Raw genomic sequence first — 18,260 nt, forward strand, 5'->3', positions numbered from 1 at the left:
CCACAGTAACAAAGTTATATTATTATTTAGCTTTACCGTGTACATGTGTTAAGGAGAGAAGGGACCGGAATTTCCCTAGCTAGTCAACTAGTTAGATTTTTCCATGAATAAGGGCAATGGCTCAAGTTGCTACTTTATGTAATGTCTATTTCTGCTGATTTTGAAATAGATGATTTAGAAGTTATGAAGGCAGAAGAACCAACAAATATATTGAGTCAGCTTTTTCTCAACTACAGACATTGTGAAGAAAGAACAGCAGTGGTAGTTTTCTTTATGTTTTAGTAGTAACTGTAAGGTTAAGAGCCCTGGTGTATTGAATGAAGATACCATCAAAATAGGTACTTCAATATAAGCAGTATTTTTTTGTATGGTACAGCATTTACCAGTAGATTAACACACCTAGTGAAGCCTTAATATTATTTTTTATCCTTCATTTTCTAGTGTTAGTGCAGAAGGTCTGAATTCCAATATTTCTTAGGAGGCTTATTCTGTATTTTGTAACCACAGACTGGCAAGTTCAATAGAAAATGCTTCTAGATAAAGCTATAGATACTTGGTGACTGTTGATGGTTTGTTGACTCAATTAAAAAACATGGATTTGGAAAATGAGGTATATTCAAAGCATCAGGTCTGTAAAGAGTTAGAAACATGTTTTAGTGTGTCCCCTCTAGAAATCTTGTTACATATTTTGATAAAGATTAAGATTGCAGGGAAAAGCTCGGACTGCACATGGAGTTGAATAATTGGGACAACCATACAGCAGTTTACTGGTGCTATTAATGGTGGTGCGCAATGGAGTTAGACAAGGATCCTGACTATGTTTGAATGTTGTACCATTAAACATGCACAGAAGGGAACTTATACCACATGTCTTTCTACTCCACTTGTGACACCGTACTTGGAGTGCTGCACCCAGCCCTGGGGTCCTCAGCACACGAACTTGAAGTGAGTCCAGAGGTGGCCACCAAGGTGATCAGAGGAATGGAACACCTCTCCTATGAGGAAAGACTGAGACAATTCTTCAGGCTGAACAATCCCAAGAGAAGACTCTGGGGAGACCTTATAGCAGCCTTCTAGCACCTAAAGGGGTCCTATAAGAAAGATGAGGACAAACATTTTTGGCAGGGCCTGCTGCAATAGGAAGAAGAGAATATGGTTTTCAGCTGAAGGAGGGTTGGTTTATATTAGATATGAGAGAAGGTTTTTAATTTGTCTGAGGTAAAATGCTGGAGCAGGTTGGCAAGAGAGGTGATGGAGTGGGGTTCTGAGCAACCCAATCTGATTGAAGATATTCCTGCCCATGGCAGGGGGGTTGGACTAGATGAGCTTTAAAGGTCCATTCAAACCCAAACCATTCTATGGTTCTATGGTATCATTACCGCTTCAGAGTCTACAGCTCACTGTGCCTTTTCCCACACAGAACATGGGAATGACTCATGAATGTGTCAGGACTTCATTAGTCAGGTATATAAAGAAGTACTTTTACAAAATTGAGACCCCAGTGTCTCAGTAGTGCCAGAAAGGAATAGTGTATATTAAGAATGAAAGAGTTAGATTGTATCTGAGAAGGAAGCAGTTGATGTTTTAAAACTGAAAAATAGTGTGAATTTTTTCCAACTTCTGGATGTTTTTTCCTTAAGAAATAAAGGTACATTTTACAGGATTTCCTGTATTTCTGTCACTATTTTTCAGTCAAAATGTGACTATGAGGTAGAGGTTTCTTTGAGAAATCAGAGTCAATTAAGGCTGATAAAAATGAAGTTGATTAAAAAAACCAAAGATACACAGGATCATCTCCCTTTTACTTAGATTTTGGCAATTATATTCGTAATCATATAACTTTATTGAAATGAGCAACACCATTAGCTAGAATAGTGAAACTGTGTGACTATATCACTGACAATCATGGAAAGTGTCATTAAATTGATGAGGAACTAGGAAATGCAATACCATTTGGGCAAAAATATATCTTCATTTTAAATAGTAGGAAATGAAAATGTAGTAGAATTTTTAAATTTTTACTGAATGTTATCCTGAATTTAAATGAAATGATAGACTTTGTACCTTTTCTCTGAGACCATGGCTTTAAAGTAACCACTCATACTCTGGAGACAACTAATAGGTTTTTGGAAAGAGCTGACAGGAGAAAACATGGTTCCTTCACTTGCTGGTCATTGTCTGGCTTTTTAAAACTGATGAAATTCCAGCACAGTGTTTTGTTATGGACATTTAAGGTTTAGATAAATCAGTTCATATGTTTTAAGTGTTTGTATTCAAGTGACAAGTTTTGTAGTGACATGAAATCAGCAGTGGCATGGCCTTCAGAGCTTCTGAGACTTTTTCGGTTCATTCATCTCTTTCAATGGATTCAGGAACTTGTTTTTAGGGAATCTGTTTTAAACTGCTACAGATCAAAGCCTTCACCAAAACTGTTTATAATTTTGTACAGGATAAACCTGAAGAGCAATGCAAGGGAAATTGCTTTCTATTCTGTCTTTATTTCCTGTGCAAGTAAATAAAATATTTGGCACTTCCCTTGAAATAAGCCTTCTACCTTTCTAATGTTATTAATTTTGAAATACTTACAACACAGACAAATAGCTTGTATTTAAAAATCAATTCTGAAACCTCCACTAAGAACTTATAGAATACTTTTTTCCTAAAGCAATTTTATATAAAATTACAGTAGAAAAGATAAAAAGCAATTATCACAGGGCATTTTTCTCCATCCCTTTGTCTTACTGTAGTTAAAACTTCCTACTCCCCAGTTTTTGTTCACCATGTTCCAAATTAATCAAAATTATTATTCCAGTCAGGAGAGATGTTGATGTGTTGATGATAACGTTTTTTGTCACTTTTGTGAAAATTTCACTTTTTAAAAAAGAGGGAAAGTTTTTCTCATTTTACTTCTGCCATTCTGAACAGGTCCTGGGCCCTACCAAATTCCCTATTGTTTCTAAACCATCGCTGTTGTAGGTCTGTACCTTCACAGCACTCAACAACCTTCTCATCTGGAATTGCACAAATGTGACAAATATTTTTAGAATCTGTAGGTTGCTTCTCCTACCTCTGCCTTCTTGCTATTGGAAAATATCTGTTTGGGGAAACTCTTACCCTGTTCTTGACACTTGACGCAAGCTGATTTTGTGTTTCTTATGAAGAAACACACTCAGAGTCTCATCAAGATTTTCATGGGCTGTGTATGCTCTGTGTGTTTATTTTAACAAAGAAATATGTTGATTTCCAGATCAATGAAATTTGGAAAAAACCTCTTTTTTAGAAGGAGACTCATAAAAACTATAGAATTTTTCCTATACTTAGAATACCTCTGACAAAAGTCTCCTGTACTGGCTATTCTATAGGATCATTTTCTGAGCTACTTCTTTGCTGTGGGAAGCTTAATGATTTTCCTCAGCTCTTGAGTATTGTCTTTCAGATTGGGATCTCTAAAAGTCATTCAGAGAGTTGGCAGCTTAGATCTCCCTGCATCCACTTGGGCCGCTTGTCCAAGCCTGTTCTCTGATCCTGTTTCTCGCATATCCATTTGTCTAAGCTGCTCTGCTTTATCTTACTGTGTTCAGACCACACTCTTGTTTCCTTGATCACTAACAGAATGCACCTCCAGTAGCAGAAGGTGAACAAACACCTTGGTTGAAATTGGTTTGTCATATTTCAATACTAGGTTGCTCCTTTTGCCTGTCAAAATTATCCTGCAATCAAGTCACGTCCTCTACTCAAAATGTTACCCAGCTTTATTTTCACTGTTTTCAAGACTGTCATGATGTGACAAGATAGAATGTAGTCAGTATACAAAGGTTTCTAAATCTGCAAGTAACAGACTTAAACTTGCCTGAAATCTGGTGAAGACCATACATAGTAAATATCTCCTGTTAATGGTTAAATTGGCATACAAATGTTTTCCCTAAATTAGATCCCATGTGTTGCTAGCTTTTAGGGCCTTACTGTCATTCCAGGATACACTGTCTGTTGGCCATCACAGTCAAAGAACAGGGAGATTACACAGCATTGTAGTCCATAGTCCCACTTTACATTAACTTCTTTGAGCTGTTGGAGATGTTGGGGGATATGGGGAAGGAGTGAGATTTCATCTTTTTTTTTTTTCCCCTCATCACTGCAATGCCCATTGGCCTATTTTCTCATGCACAGATCAGTGGCTTACCCTCCACAGTGTTCAAGGAAGGGGGGAAGGTCTTCCTAGGAACTGCCAATCTCCTTTTCCAGCTTCTCCTTAAAAGTTAGTTGGAAAATAAAAATAAAACAACTTCTTGACATAATGTAGCTTCAAAATGGTCTTAGCTATTTCAATCCGATGTAAGGAGACTTTACTTTTGTTATCTGTGCTCCATGCTTAAAGAACACCAATATGTTTCTTGCTTAAGAACGTACAGAAAACTGACGATGAAAGTGAGTCTGAAATTCTTTTTACAGTCGTATTTGTACTTCTGTATTAGATGAGCAAGGGTTTATATGCCCAAAAACTTGTATAATTTTTTTCACCCACAACAGTCAGTGTAAAAAACACTAGTTCTTCCTATAAACCTTGTCCTTTACATGTACACAATGGTGGTGTAATTTTACTGTACAGAAATTAGAGGTAGCTGGTTTGGTTTTAGATGATACTGAATTTCTGAAAAGCACTAGAGGTGATTTAGAGAGTCTGGTGAAATTAGAGTGACCAGGTTTTGTTTTGCTAGCTATTTTTCCCATCCTGCTAGCACTAGAAATTTATCTTTTAACTTCAAATTGTTCAAAATAGATTAATTTTCTATTGAAATTCTTCTGCAAGCTTTCCTAAAATAATCTTGTCTTAAAACACGTATGGAAACATTGCTATAACAATAAAAACTATAGCACATCAAAAAATTTTCACTTTTGTTCAAATTAATAGAGCAAGAGCAATTACAAATAGCAATTCTGGAACCAGAAGATGAAACAGTTCTTGAGCAGTAAGTTTTATTTGCCACCTGTTGCAATATTCAGAAACATTACCATGTGCTATTAAGTTCCAGGTGTAGACCTTTATCAAAGGTAGCTCAGCAAATTCCTCATTTCAGTCTCAGGTGTGTAACAGCACACCTAGGACTCTTTGGACACAGTTAGACATTATGGCACAGCAGGGGATGGTATAAATGTTTAATTATCTAGATTTAGCGTCAGTGGCTGGAAACCAGTGCCTATATATATAAATAATGAAGACATTGCTAGGAATAGAGTAAAGCGGCAAACCTCCCAATGTGTTTGCTTCCCCTTGAATGTTTACTTAGAGCTTTATTTAGCTAGTGTCTTCAAGGAACAGTTTAGTGGTAGGTTGGGGAATTAAATGAAAAAGGCCTTGCATCTGGGTTCATATCTGTTCACTGTTTAAATCTGCTGTGTGAAAAAAGGAATTCGCATGGCCAGCATCTGTTCATATACAAAATATTGTATGCACAGGCAAGGCAGTCATTCAGCTTAGTATGAGTGCACTTATGCAGACAGTTTTAGCAGATGTTGAACTTCAGTGCATTCAAGGAAAAATTTAAATACATGTAAAAAATCCTGTGTTTAAACAGGATGTCACCTATGAACCATAAACAGGGTATTCAAAAATTAAAATTTCCTTGGTTCGAATTATTATAAAGATGCCTTCATTCAGCATCAAGAAGATCTATGGAAAAGCTTGGATTTCAGGTAGCTAATTCAATTTCGGTCAATTTATGTGTGTTACTGTTTGTGGCTTTTTGAGGATTAGTTTCATGTTCTTCACAAGCCCTTTTTAGCATTAGATCTGCAAGAAATAAAATAACAATGGTTTGTAAACAAAATACATAAATTAAAAGGATTTCTGTTTGATATTGGGGATAATATGCTTTCACAAAATAAATCCATACAATGTTTTAATACTGAGAGAATCCAGATGTATCTTTATTAATTTAAGTGGGTATCTGACTAATTTTTTTTTTACTGTGTATACATGTACCTCCCATTTATCTTTAAATGTTTAAAGTTGGTCAGTGTTAATCACTAGTGTTCATTTAACCTGTTCATCTTTCAGTTTCAGTGTAATTGCTACACAACTTCAGAGTCATGACCTGTTTAATTAAGGTGTTCTTGCTCTCAGATACTTGGTCATGTGATTATGAAAGATGATCTTTATTGCTGTTAACAATTTGTATTTCTTACAGTTTTAGGTAGGCAAAGTATGGTACCTTTCTAAGAGATTAGACTAGTTTAACCTCTACATTGAAGATAGGGTTCAAATGCCCATTTCTCCCAATGTGTGCAATTGCCTAGTGTCTTTGCATTCAATATTAGTTAATTTTTAGATTATAACACCATGATGATAACATGTTTTTTAACAAATTTGTTTTACTCTGTAGTTGTGAAGCAAATTCCTCTTATTTTACTTCAAATTAATTTTTTTGGTTTTATCTAATCTTTGTTTGGCTTCTATTTGTTATCGACATCATTGTGAGTAGCCAAAGAAAACTTTCTATGTAGTGAATGTCTGTCCTCAGTAACTTGGGAGGAGCATAATTGTTTACGTTTTTCTTAACGTTGTATAGCAAAAAGTGAAAATTAGTTCAAAATTTAGCGTATGGATTCTCAAGTACTCATTAAAAATGTCTAACAAGCTATATTTTATTCAAGAGAAAATGCTTTATTAATATTGACCATGTTGCAAAAGATTTTTTGGTCATGATTTATGTTTCTGGAGTCCTTCTAGATTAATATGATTGTTTTTGGTTTATAGCTTATTCATCTGTTTATCTTAACTGGCTATTTATAAAAGACTTTGAAATAAAATAGCTATGATCCTAGAATGTTAGACTACTGTAATTCTGTTGTACCAAAAGCTTAATAAAATGCTGTGGATGTATTTAGTATTATGAATGGGATACAATCATAGGTGAGGGTTTATTCAGGCCCTAAATCCACAGAATGGCTGCCTGCTGTGTAAGGCCATTGCTCGAGGGAGAGCATGCCACCAGTTACAACTTACACTTAGCAGCTAGGGAACAAAAGGAGGGCTTTACCAGAGAGAAGTAGACCACTGTCTTCGCTCTCCATGGACTTAAATATGGGTTAGGTCTAGTCCAGAACTGGGAATTAAAACACATATAACTTCACCTTCTGAGAAGATTAAAAATTCTTTCATAAAGAAACCATTGTGTCTGGATTTAATCTCAACAAAAGTTGAGATTTTCTTTCTAAAGCCTCAAACATTTAGTCTAGCCATTTATATAGGCTGCATGTGGTGTCTTCACAGAGCTGACTTGCTTCCTTCTACATTGTCTGTAGTGAATATTGAAAAAATGAAGGGAGAAACAGAAGCCCCATGGAGATGTATCAATAGTAAGATTCAGTGGTTTAACAGGGTAAACTGGTAAGAGCTTCCAGCTGTAAGTTGGAATGTAAAACGACACAGCCTGTTTAGAAAGAATTCCTAACAAACTATATGCTCTTTTTAAGGCAAATTCTATGTCCTTTTTAAGGCACAGACATAGTTTCCAGGATATACTTCTAGAAAGCCTTTTATTCTTGTGGGAGCTTCAAATACTCATGCAAACTTTTTCAGGACAAAATTATTTTTGTAATTCAGTAATATTCTTTGAAAAGTCTAATACTTAGTTGTTAGCTGCAAATTGAAATTGTAGTGTGGGTTCTTTTTTGACGAGAAATTCAGTTATTGATGTTCTTCAAGACACTTGCTCCATGACTTGTTTGCTGTTCTTACTTCATCTGGATTCTCATATTAAGAGTTTGGAAGAACATTAAGGACTTTATTAAGGCTTTGGACTGTCAGCTCACATACACATAATATGTACATAAAGAGTTCTCCCATGATATATTTCACTTTTCCTGCAAGAGGGAATGGTGCAAAAGAGCTATAAAGAAGGAAGTGGTCATTAAACTGTAGATACAATTATCTGAGTGAATTTGAAATAGAACTAAGTTTAGGAAAGGTGATAATTCTCACTAATAATGCTTTCAAAGCCTGCTAATTTATACGAGCAGAGAAGGGGAAGCATTCACCTAGTTGCTTCTGCTGAAGTAGCAGAAGGATTTTGCATATGTGGAATTTGTAGATACTTTGAAGTAAGAAATAATTATGGAAGTACAGAAACGTGTCAATATATATAAAGTAGAAATATAGGCAGTTAACTTTATTTGCTTCCTAACAAACGGGACTATTTGGCATTGGATTAAAAAAGAAAAAAGAGCTTTATTCTATTGTTCATAAATTCCTTTTTTCCTTTTGTTAAATATAATTGTTCTCTTCAGCATATTGATAGGTGTATATACCTGACTGTGTAAGGTGTCACTAAGTCTGTTGCTTTTTTACCCTTAGTCTCCTATTCTGTTTTGAAATTCCTGAAACAAACATACTGACATACATATAATTCTCTTTTTAATGTTAGATTTTCTTACTATTCTGTCAGGGTTAACTGTGGCTGCAGCTATTGCAGTCATAAGATGTGTAGCTGTTGTAGTGTGCAACTCAGTGTAGGTTTCCAGGCTGGATACCACAGCATTGAGAATTGGTGGGGGGAGGTGATTGTCCCACCATACTGTGAGCTGGTGTGGCTTCACTGAGTGCTGTGTGCAGTTTGGGGTACCACAGCGTACAAAGGACCTCAGACTATTAGAGTGAGTCCAGAGGAAGGAGATTAAAGTGGTGAAAATTCTTCCTAAGGGCAAGACTTAGGGGTAGTGGCTGAGGTCACTTGGCTTGTCCCGGTTGGAGAAGAGAAGGCGGAGGGGTGACCTCATTGCAGACTACGGCTTCCTCACAGGGATGGGGAAGGGGGCTGGGGAGCTTCTGATTGGACATTAGGAAAAGGTCTTCACCCAGAAGGTGGTTGGTCACTGGAACAGTTTCCCCAGAGAACTGGACATGGCACCAAGCTTGTTTCAGGAGCATCTGGATAATGCTCATAATGATACGGTTCAGTTTTAGGCAGTCCTTTGAGGAGCAGGGAGTTGGAGTTGATACTCCTTATGGATCACTTCCAATTCAACATATTCGATGATTCTATATGTTTTTTATTTTGTCTGAGAGCTGTGCTGCTGTGACTACATTGTTAGAGCCCAGGCAGCAAGTTCATGGAAAGTTGAAGAATGTTTATGTGGGATTCAATACACCAGTAACTACATGATAAGCATCTCAATTTTTCTATTACCATTATGTTACATTTCGTTAGAGTTGGATCTTTCATTTTTCTCAGACAATTTCAGTAATGAATGATGACACAGATGATGTAAATGGCGTAATTCTGTTGATTTCAATTTAGTGCCATCTGCATACAGACCCCAGGCTTATTGTGGTCCTGTCACATTTCCTCCCTTTTGGTCCCTTGTTGATGTTGACATTGTGTCTTATATTTGTAAGTAACTTGTGAACACTTAGTGCCATTCATCTTCTGATGGTTTACAAGTGTTAACTAATGAATATGCTCAACACCTCTGGGCTGTAGATCATTTGTTATTTTTATTAGCTGGTCCCTTAATGAAGCTGTGACATTAGTACAGATTTTTGAACACAAAGAGGCATAAATAACATCTAATTGAGACTCTTAGGAAACAAAAGTCTCAAAATGAAATCACTTTAAGATTTTTGAATATTATTTAACATTGCCTGTGAGAGTAAAAGTCTTGATAAAATAAAACAACTTAGAAGTGGCATTTGGATTATTTCTACTATGTCCCAAATTTGGTGGGAAAAAATATTTAGCATAATAATAGCTCATAATAATTGTTATTAAAATATTTAAGAAATTATTGTAACAATATTTTATTAAAAAAACCCTTTAATATTTTCAGACATTCTATATTTGTGTAAAAGCTGTTAATGTCAACCACTTTGCTGGAAAAATTTTGAAAATTAGTAATTCTAATGCCTATTTGTATTGCCTTATTCCAACCATAATTGCCTATTTGTATTTTTTACAAAAAATTTGTCTTTCCTCCCTCACAAATTCCTAATCCATGAGCAAAATTGCTCTAACAACAGTCTTTACTGAGAGATTTGTTTTTTGAGGAATTAAGGGAACAAATAGGCAAAACCAATTGGACTGATGAATTCAAGGAACTTGGTTTTGTGCCGGGATGGCTAAGGGTTAGTGTAAAAAATAACTAACTTTGCAGGAGCTTAAATTTTACTAGACCACCAGAAATTACTGGTTAAACTGAAACAATGAGGATTAATTGAATAAAGAATTAGAGGGAAAAGCTGTAAACAACTTCCTAGCTGAGTTCCTCAAGCCTTAGTACTGGGGAAGATCTTGAATATTTTCAGTAGTGCCCTTGGCATAGAGAAAAGAGTGCTGTAATTAAATACATTGGTTACACAAAGTTGGATGCTTATCAGCACAGGGGAGCAATGGGATACTGCAAAATAGAGAACCAGATGACCTTGTGAACTCCTGTAGTGAAAATGAGTGCAGTAAAATACCACTAAGTGTAAAATCAGGAATTTAAGAACTAATAAAGCTTTCTTCTCTGAACTACACAGGCCAGGGACTCCTCTGTGGCTCAGTCTTGATCAACAGTCCTGAATTCTGCTTTCCGTAGCAGGGTAACTGAGTGCAAACTGCTTATTAGGAGCAGTTTCTGCTCCATGCTGTTTTTCTACACTGTGTGTTGGCATTGTCTGGGAGATGCTGGTTAGCAAAGGCCTGACTGTGCCAGGAAGCATAAGAATTAGCAGGCAATCCTGGGCCAGCACCTGGCCCTGTGACAGGATTGTGTCTTGCTAATATAGGCGTAGTCTCAAAGAGCAAAATCTATTTGGTCTTGAAAAATGAAAGCAGAGAGGGTATGTGATTGGTCACTATAAAATCATCAGGCAGCAAACACTGAGGAGAGAAAGGAGCTATTTACACTTAATGACAATACTGGTACAAGAATAAATAGCAAGAAACTAGTTTGGAATACACGAGCACTGGAAATTGAAAGACATTATTTCCATTGTAGCTGTAGGGATTGGAAAAGCCTTTTGACAGATTTTGGGCTCTTTATTTATAGTTAATTTTAAGATAAAATTTTATTAAATTACGAATTTTAAATTTTTTTTTTTTTCTTTGAAGCAGCAGGCAACTGGAAGCAATCCATGAGGTTTCTTCCTATCCAGTATTCTTAAGGCGCTTAAGTTTCCTAAGAAAAGTGCAGGAAATGTGTGCTCAGTTCTCTTGCTTTTCTGAGACTGTTACAAATCTGAACATTTAGTAAATGTGTAGCTTGGTCGACTGTACATTCTCAATATATTCAGTAATTATTCAAATTTCCAAGGTTAAAGGTATCCTTTGTGAACCATGTTGTAAACTCTGTTCACTTAGAGCAAGTTAATTTCATGCCAAACCCACTGCACTTATTAAATAAACCCTCATGACCCTCCGGAGTACTGTGTAGGTTTATGAATTCCATTTTGGAAGCAGTGCAGCTGTATTTGTTGAGACATAATATTGGCCGGTTTGTACTATGTCCAAATCACACCCGATGTCACAATAGCCATTGTCTCACTGGAAGTCTGTACACCATTCTACTTCTTAATGAAATCATGAAAGCTCATGAAAGAGCTGAGTATGGTCAATATGGCACTATGTGGGAATTATGCACTGTCTTCCTTGGCATGGACTGGGCAGTGTTGAGTTGTGCCTGTGCCATAGTGAAAAAACCCAAAGTATTGCCTTTACAGATCTTGAAGAATATAATATATTTTATACATGAACAACTTCTTTTTATGCAATATACTTTAGGAAGGATGTACTCTGGCTTATATTAACCCAGCTAGATTAGTGTTCTAACTAACAGTTTCTAGTCCTACTGTGCACATGGAGGGTTTTTTTCCCCCACATTTTTGTGAACATAAATAATCTGTTTTCCTAGTCAAATGTCTTACTTGATAATTATATGAGCAATTTTGCTCATGGATTAGAAATTATACTCTAGCTTGAAAAAATGTATGAACAAAATTACTAGTATATGTCTTAAGGATAATAAAAGAGTGATGCAAAAGAGATACGCTGTCCATTAGGATAAGGACACCGCTGGTACAAAAGAGTGTGTACCTTTTAAAAATTGTAATCACATAATTTCCTCTTCTTCTTGGAAGATAGTGTCATGTAAATATACTGCATCACATGCATGCACAAGAAGTGATACACTTATTTCATGCTGACTTGGTTGTTTATGGCCATTACAACTTTTCATACATGATATATCCATTCACTACAAAGTCCAGAGTAAATATAGTCACCCCCCAGTACAAAGAATTTTTGTAGTGCAAATACACATATCCCTTAAAATATATGTAAAGGTGTTTGTTTCATACCAGTATTATAAGCTTTCCCACTTTTCTTAAGTGGTATTGGAATTCTTCTGATATTTAATACAATTTTGGGGTATAGGTATCTGTTTGTCATTACAGATGTAAGGCAAATAAACATTATAGCAGTTTTGGCATTCAGTCAAACTGATTGTAACATGAAAGTCAGTACCATAGCACAGACTAGTGGCATATCAAAATAATGAAAAAATAGGTAATCTTTACCAACTTTTATAAAAGTCACAAATTCAGAGATTAACTTTGCTCCTGTAATATATTTTACTGACAAAATGCATTAATGTAACAGAAGGAAATGAAAAGGGAACTTGTCTGTACAGTCAGAGCAGTAAAATGAAATGGAAGACTTTGTTTCATTAAAGTTATAACCAGACTCTGCTGCTTACAATGTATGAGCACAAAGATTTATTCCATTCACTCCAAAATAATGATTTTGTGTCTTTAAAATAGATCTTAGCAGCTGCAAAAGATGCATCTGTATTCTGGACACAGACCTCTAGAATTATGTCTTTATAGAGAAATCCTAGAGACATTGCAAAAGCCTCTGTGTTTTCCAAAAATATGAATGTTGGCTATGGATAGCACATGCTATATATAAGTCTTCCACAGTCATAGACACTTTCATTAAAAAGGAATGTCAACCCAGAAATTTTTAAAGGAAGCACCTCAGAAAACAGATTTTCCCTCACCAGTAGTGGAAATCAGTACTCTTGGCTGTAAGAGAGAGCATAGACTGCAGATGGGGAGAGCAAAAGGGAATTACTGTTTTTTTAGTGCAAACATGAGACATGTTTTGGTGGTGTATATAACCAAATAGATAAGATTTTATGTTTTAGCTAACTTTGAGAAGTCTTATAGTCCAATTCAAGGAAGATTGAATTCTAAGTAATAAACAGAAAATTTAAAAGTTTTACTTTTGACAGGGACAACTAATAATGTTGTTATTTTACTGGAAAATTTTGGGAGATCTTAATGTATTCTGAAAAAAAAGATAACCAGAAAAACAGTTCCATCTCATTTTCTGGGGAGGTGATGTTGAAAGGGATTCTCACAGTCCCAAACCCAGGAAGCTCTCTTATTGAACTTACAGTTCCTCAGAAACACTGTTACATTTCAAATAGGCAAAATGAGCCAAGATTAGCAGAAACAGGGACTAGAGGTAAGGAAGATACCATTGGCCTGTACAGATACTGGGTCTATATTACCTGAAGCAGAAGAAGCAGATTTTACAGTAAATTTTAGTTTTTGTGACTGGACAGAGGAAGGGGACTCATGTTACATAGTGCCAGTGCTGGTTTGCAGTGTCTATTCCACATTGGCATGTGGACTCTTTTTGGTGGTGCCCAGTGACAGGACAAGGAGCAACGGCCACAAGCCAAAATACAAGAAGTTCCACCTCAACGTGAGGAAGAACTTACTGAGGGTGGCAGAGCACTGAACCAGGCTGCCCAGGGATCTCACTCCCTCTCTGGAGACATTCCAAACCCACCTGGACACGTTCCTATGCCACCTGCTCCAGATAACTCTGCCTTGGCAGAGGGGCTGGGCTGGATGATCTCCAGAGGTCCCTTCCAACGCTCACGATTCCGTGATCCTGTCATCAGCATAGTGACGAATAGAGAGATGTACTATGTCCTCGAAGAAACTTCCTTAGTGCAGGGAGGCTTCAAACATTGCACTGCTCCATGATGTAATGAAGTTTTGCACCTGTGACAAATTAGGGGAAAAAAAGGACTAGCAGTAATGTGTAAGTAATCATGATTAGTTACCTTGATGACCCAAGCAAAGAGTTTTTCTACTCTTCCTTCTGTTGCCTCCTTTCTTTTGATGCTACAGTCTTGTTACCTTGTGTAATTTTTAAGGAATTGTATCCTACATGAAATGTGAGAGCCAAAAAGAAACACAAACACAAATGTAATTAAAACATATGAACTTTGCTTAAGATTACTAGCAGCAAGTGCAACAGTTAATGTAATGCCAATATATATTAGATGCTTGTGCCAAGCAGGTGAACTCTAATAGATTTGGTGAAATACTGTGGAAGCCTTCCAGGACAATTTTTCACCTCGGAACACCTGTAACTCGAAGTAATGTTCTGAAGGCTGATGAGGATTTGGCATAATTATTTCTTACGTTGTAGTGTCAAAGCTATTAAACTCAAGTTATGTATAATCAAATATACTGAGCCTTTTAATCTAATCTTAAAGTAAGGTATCCATTTTGTTCTCAGGATTTAGTGTTAGGCCATCTATAACTATACTTATGGGAATAGTGAATGGTGTTTTGTAAGGTAGCTGTCTTTTCACATGATCTATCTGAAAATAGTAAAATGAATGTCATTACTATATCCTTTTATTAAATTGCATTTCGTTTTCGCTTGAAATATCTGCAGATGTAATTTCTTGATAAATATATTTCCCATTTATTGAAGTTAAAGTGGTGTGTCAAATGTGTTTTGAAGAATTTCATCTAAGAACAAAAAACTGTAATATCTTTTTTAGAACAATACAAAGAAGTAATTTTTGTGCATTCATTACTTCTGATACGTAGATGTGAAATGGCTGATTACTGTAGGTTTTGCAGAATTTGTTTTATGGGCCCATGTAGTAAAAAGTGCTAATAATATGTGATGAAAGCTGCTGGGCAGTGTTAGAAGTGGGAGCATATAATGAATAATCTTGCCAAAAATAGTGAAGAAATCAAAAACAAGTTAGAACTTATTAGTTCAGTGTATAGAACTAACCTTTGTGAATGGAAAGCAGATGGAAGGTTTAAGGTGTATCTCTCTAATGCAAATTTAGAATACTTATTTTCAGTGTTGTGTATAAAAAGAAGAAATTATTATTTGAAAAAAATGGATATAAGGGTTAATGTGAAAATGTCAGATATATTTAGTGCGTTCTTTTCCGCAATGAGAAGTTGATTTGAACTGAGCTTCAGCAATGCCTGTTGTATGCACTAGGTGGTGTTTCAGCCTTTCCTATGGAAACGCACATCCCGACCCAGTGCCACTAGCACCTGGAATTCTAGTTCTGAACTAGTACTTAACGTTGGAGAGGAGATTTTTTCCCCCTGGTTTCCTTTTCAAATTGGCAGTGTTCTGGTGTGGAGGATTGGCACCTGCAAATTGCAAACCAGGTTTTTGTGTACAAAATGTGCTCATGACTGTTGAACTTTGTAGGAGGGTGGTTAGGAGAGTTGCAAATGGGCGCAGTAGATAGTGTGCCTACTCTGGAGCACAGATTTCTGATTTAAGGGATTAGTCCTTTAAAATTTCTCTTTCAGAAGGGAAAATTCTACGTTTTCTCCTCGGAGGTTTGTCAAAATGCAGGTATTGAGCATGCAGCCTACTCATGTGGACTTCGCCTCTCTGCAGTGCTGCTGTCACAGTCCCAGTAAATGCTATGTCCTGGCAGGGACTTGGCAGGGACAGACCCGCTCTGCATGTGTGTGAGCTGTTGAGCACTCTGTCCCAGGCACCTGGGGGCAGAAGGAGAAATCCTGCCCAGGAACATGCCACCTTCCTGTCTGTGCTCTTATGACACCATCTTACAAGTGTGTCTGTCATTTAATTGAGAGGTCTGCACTATAAATTGCCAGTATTTTTTAAATTGCAAGAATGCTTCTACATCCTCTTATAAGATGGGGAAGTCAATTTAGCCCAGTACTATTTGCGGGCTTGTGATTTTTGTGCTCACCGAAAGCACAAACATTTCTGTCTGTGTGACAGTTCCCATTCTTCTCAGTGTGTGTGATTATTTGAAGCTAAAATTATGACTGTTAGGGTTAACACTATGAAATCCTGCATGTTGAAATGATGTTGAAAATAAGGCTTTATCAGAAGTGTGACCTGTAATTATCATTAAATGCTCCTATGAAAGCAGAAAAAGAATCCGCAAAATTCATGAATCTATGCATTTTTAAGGCCATGTGTTTGATTTTTTTTTTTCAAACTGAAATACCCTAAATAAACTTTTCAGGATTCAGGTTAGGTCAGGAGTACTCTTCCTGATTCTAGTTTTAGAGGAGGCGATAGGAAATCATATTAATTCAGAGGGAACTCTTATTCTGTTGGGTACAAGAGAATAATGCTGGTCATCCTGGAGTCCATTGTCTGAGGACAAAATATGACTGTCAGCCAAGGACAAAGTTGCCCAAGTGTTCTGACTGTAGTATATAGTTTTTGTGATATTTAACATCTACTAATAGAAGTGAAAATAGCAAATGAGGACTTTGGTGGATTTTATCTCATTGTCATTCAAGTTGTTATATATTTGCATTCTCATATAATTGTTCCTTTCATTGCTCTGTCACATGCATGGAAAGGTTAGAACTACTTTCTGCTGTGTACAGACCTGGCAGAAATATTTAAGCCTTTTAACTGCTGTTGATTAAAGAGGGCAAAAATACTTCTGTCTTGGGTTCTGAAATTTCACTTTGGTGCTTTCTCATGTACTTTCTAACTTAATTAGCAAAGGTAAAACAGGCCTGCGCTTAAATTTGTATTTGAATGATGGTCAGGCCTGAAGCATACACAGTTTTGGCCTTTGAATGTCCTCTAAGGACATCTAATGTACCTCAGAGAGCAACCTGCTACTTGGGGGGTCTCTCTTTTTTGTCCTCAGTGCTTTGATGGTTTGTTCTGTCTTTTTGATGTAAGCAGACATGAGTTCTCATAAATGACATCAGCCCTATAAAAAGATAAGAAGGAAGTTTACCAGAATAGGGCATACCACCACCATTAAATGGGCAACTGATGCCTCCTTTTTCTGCCCCAGCCCAACACTTTGTGAATGAGGCAGTTGGTGACTTTAGTTTGAGTATGAACCTTGCATCCAAGTGACCTTCTACATGAAGCTCTCATTGAAAGATTTATTGTGAGACTTGACTAGAGAGCATGACCCAAGTTATCTATTAGATAACAGCCTGGAGAATGAAAGCAAGATACAGATTGCAGCTTCTGAAACCTTTTCTACTGGACTGAGCTAAATGTATTGTGGAGGTAGGAACTACATCTTCAATGTGATTCCATGGAGCTGGCTGCATTTAAAAGAGTGATGAGCACTGATGTAAGCCTTTGAATGTCCTATGCTCTAAATCATTGGAGAAAAGGCAGCTTGCTGTAGGATTAGAACTGGAGACATGATAACTAGATTGAAGGCTGAGTGTAGACATTCAAGGAATATATAGCAAAACTGGTGCAATTTTGTTGGTGTACTTAGACAAAAATATATAAAGAGAAGAAAAAGAAAAGGAAATCTGAGCTAAGGCTTAAGAAAAATGAAGATCAAGGAGTGAAGGATGAAACTTGCAGTAGATTAATACTATCTACAATCCAAATTTTAGGGTAACATGATAATCAGTTTGAATGGTCCAATGTGTTCATGGCTGGTGTGTTGTATTTGATTCACTGCATCCTGATTTATTCTCATATAACTTAATAGCTGAATGTGAAATTAACTTACAGATAATTGGTGTTGTTGATTTCCTGAACTGCCATGTGACTAAGGTGATCAGATACAAAAGCTTTGCAAACAAGTACATTTTAGAATATTAAAAAAAATCTCATTACTATATGCAGGATCACATAACTGGGAAGCTGTAGTAATTTTAATAATTTAGTAAACATATAGTGAAAGCTAAATTGTGGCTATGAAGTGGAGAGATACACCACCGTATACATTGTGTTACTTTAGTTATAAAATGGCTTTAATTTAAAATTGTTCTGAAATTGAAGTCACTTCTTGAAGTCAGCATCTACATGTACACATAGGATATAGACCACCATGGAAGTAAACCAGCGGAGCATTTTGGAGAGTTATGAAATTACTTGTTTGTAACAGCAGATTACCTTTTCTAAAGTTCTTTACTGTTAGTGAGAGAATTAAAATGGATTAAAAATTTAATGACTTCT

General features: G+C 36.4%; 1 protein-coding gene across 36 annotated transcripts in view; it reads left to right on the forward strand.

Annotated features, from left to right (window-relative positions):
- Positions 1 to 18,260, forward strand: part of RIMS2 (regulating synaptic membrane exocytosis 2) — a 456,084-nt gene that overhangs the window by 95,771 nt on the left and 342,053 nt on the right. The gene's annotated exons all lie outside the window — the stretch shown is intronic.

Source organism: Corvus hawaiiensis, chromosome 26 (genome assembly GCF_020740725.1).
Source record: "Corvus hawaiiensis isolate bCorHaw1 chromosome 26, bCorHaw1.pri.cur, whole genome shotgun sequence".
Classification (NCBI taxonomy): Eukaryota; Metazoa; Chordata; class Aves; order Passeriformes; family Corvidae; genus Corvus; species Corvus hawaiiensis.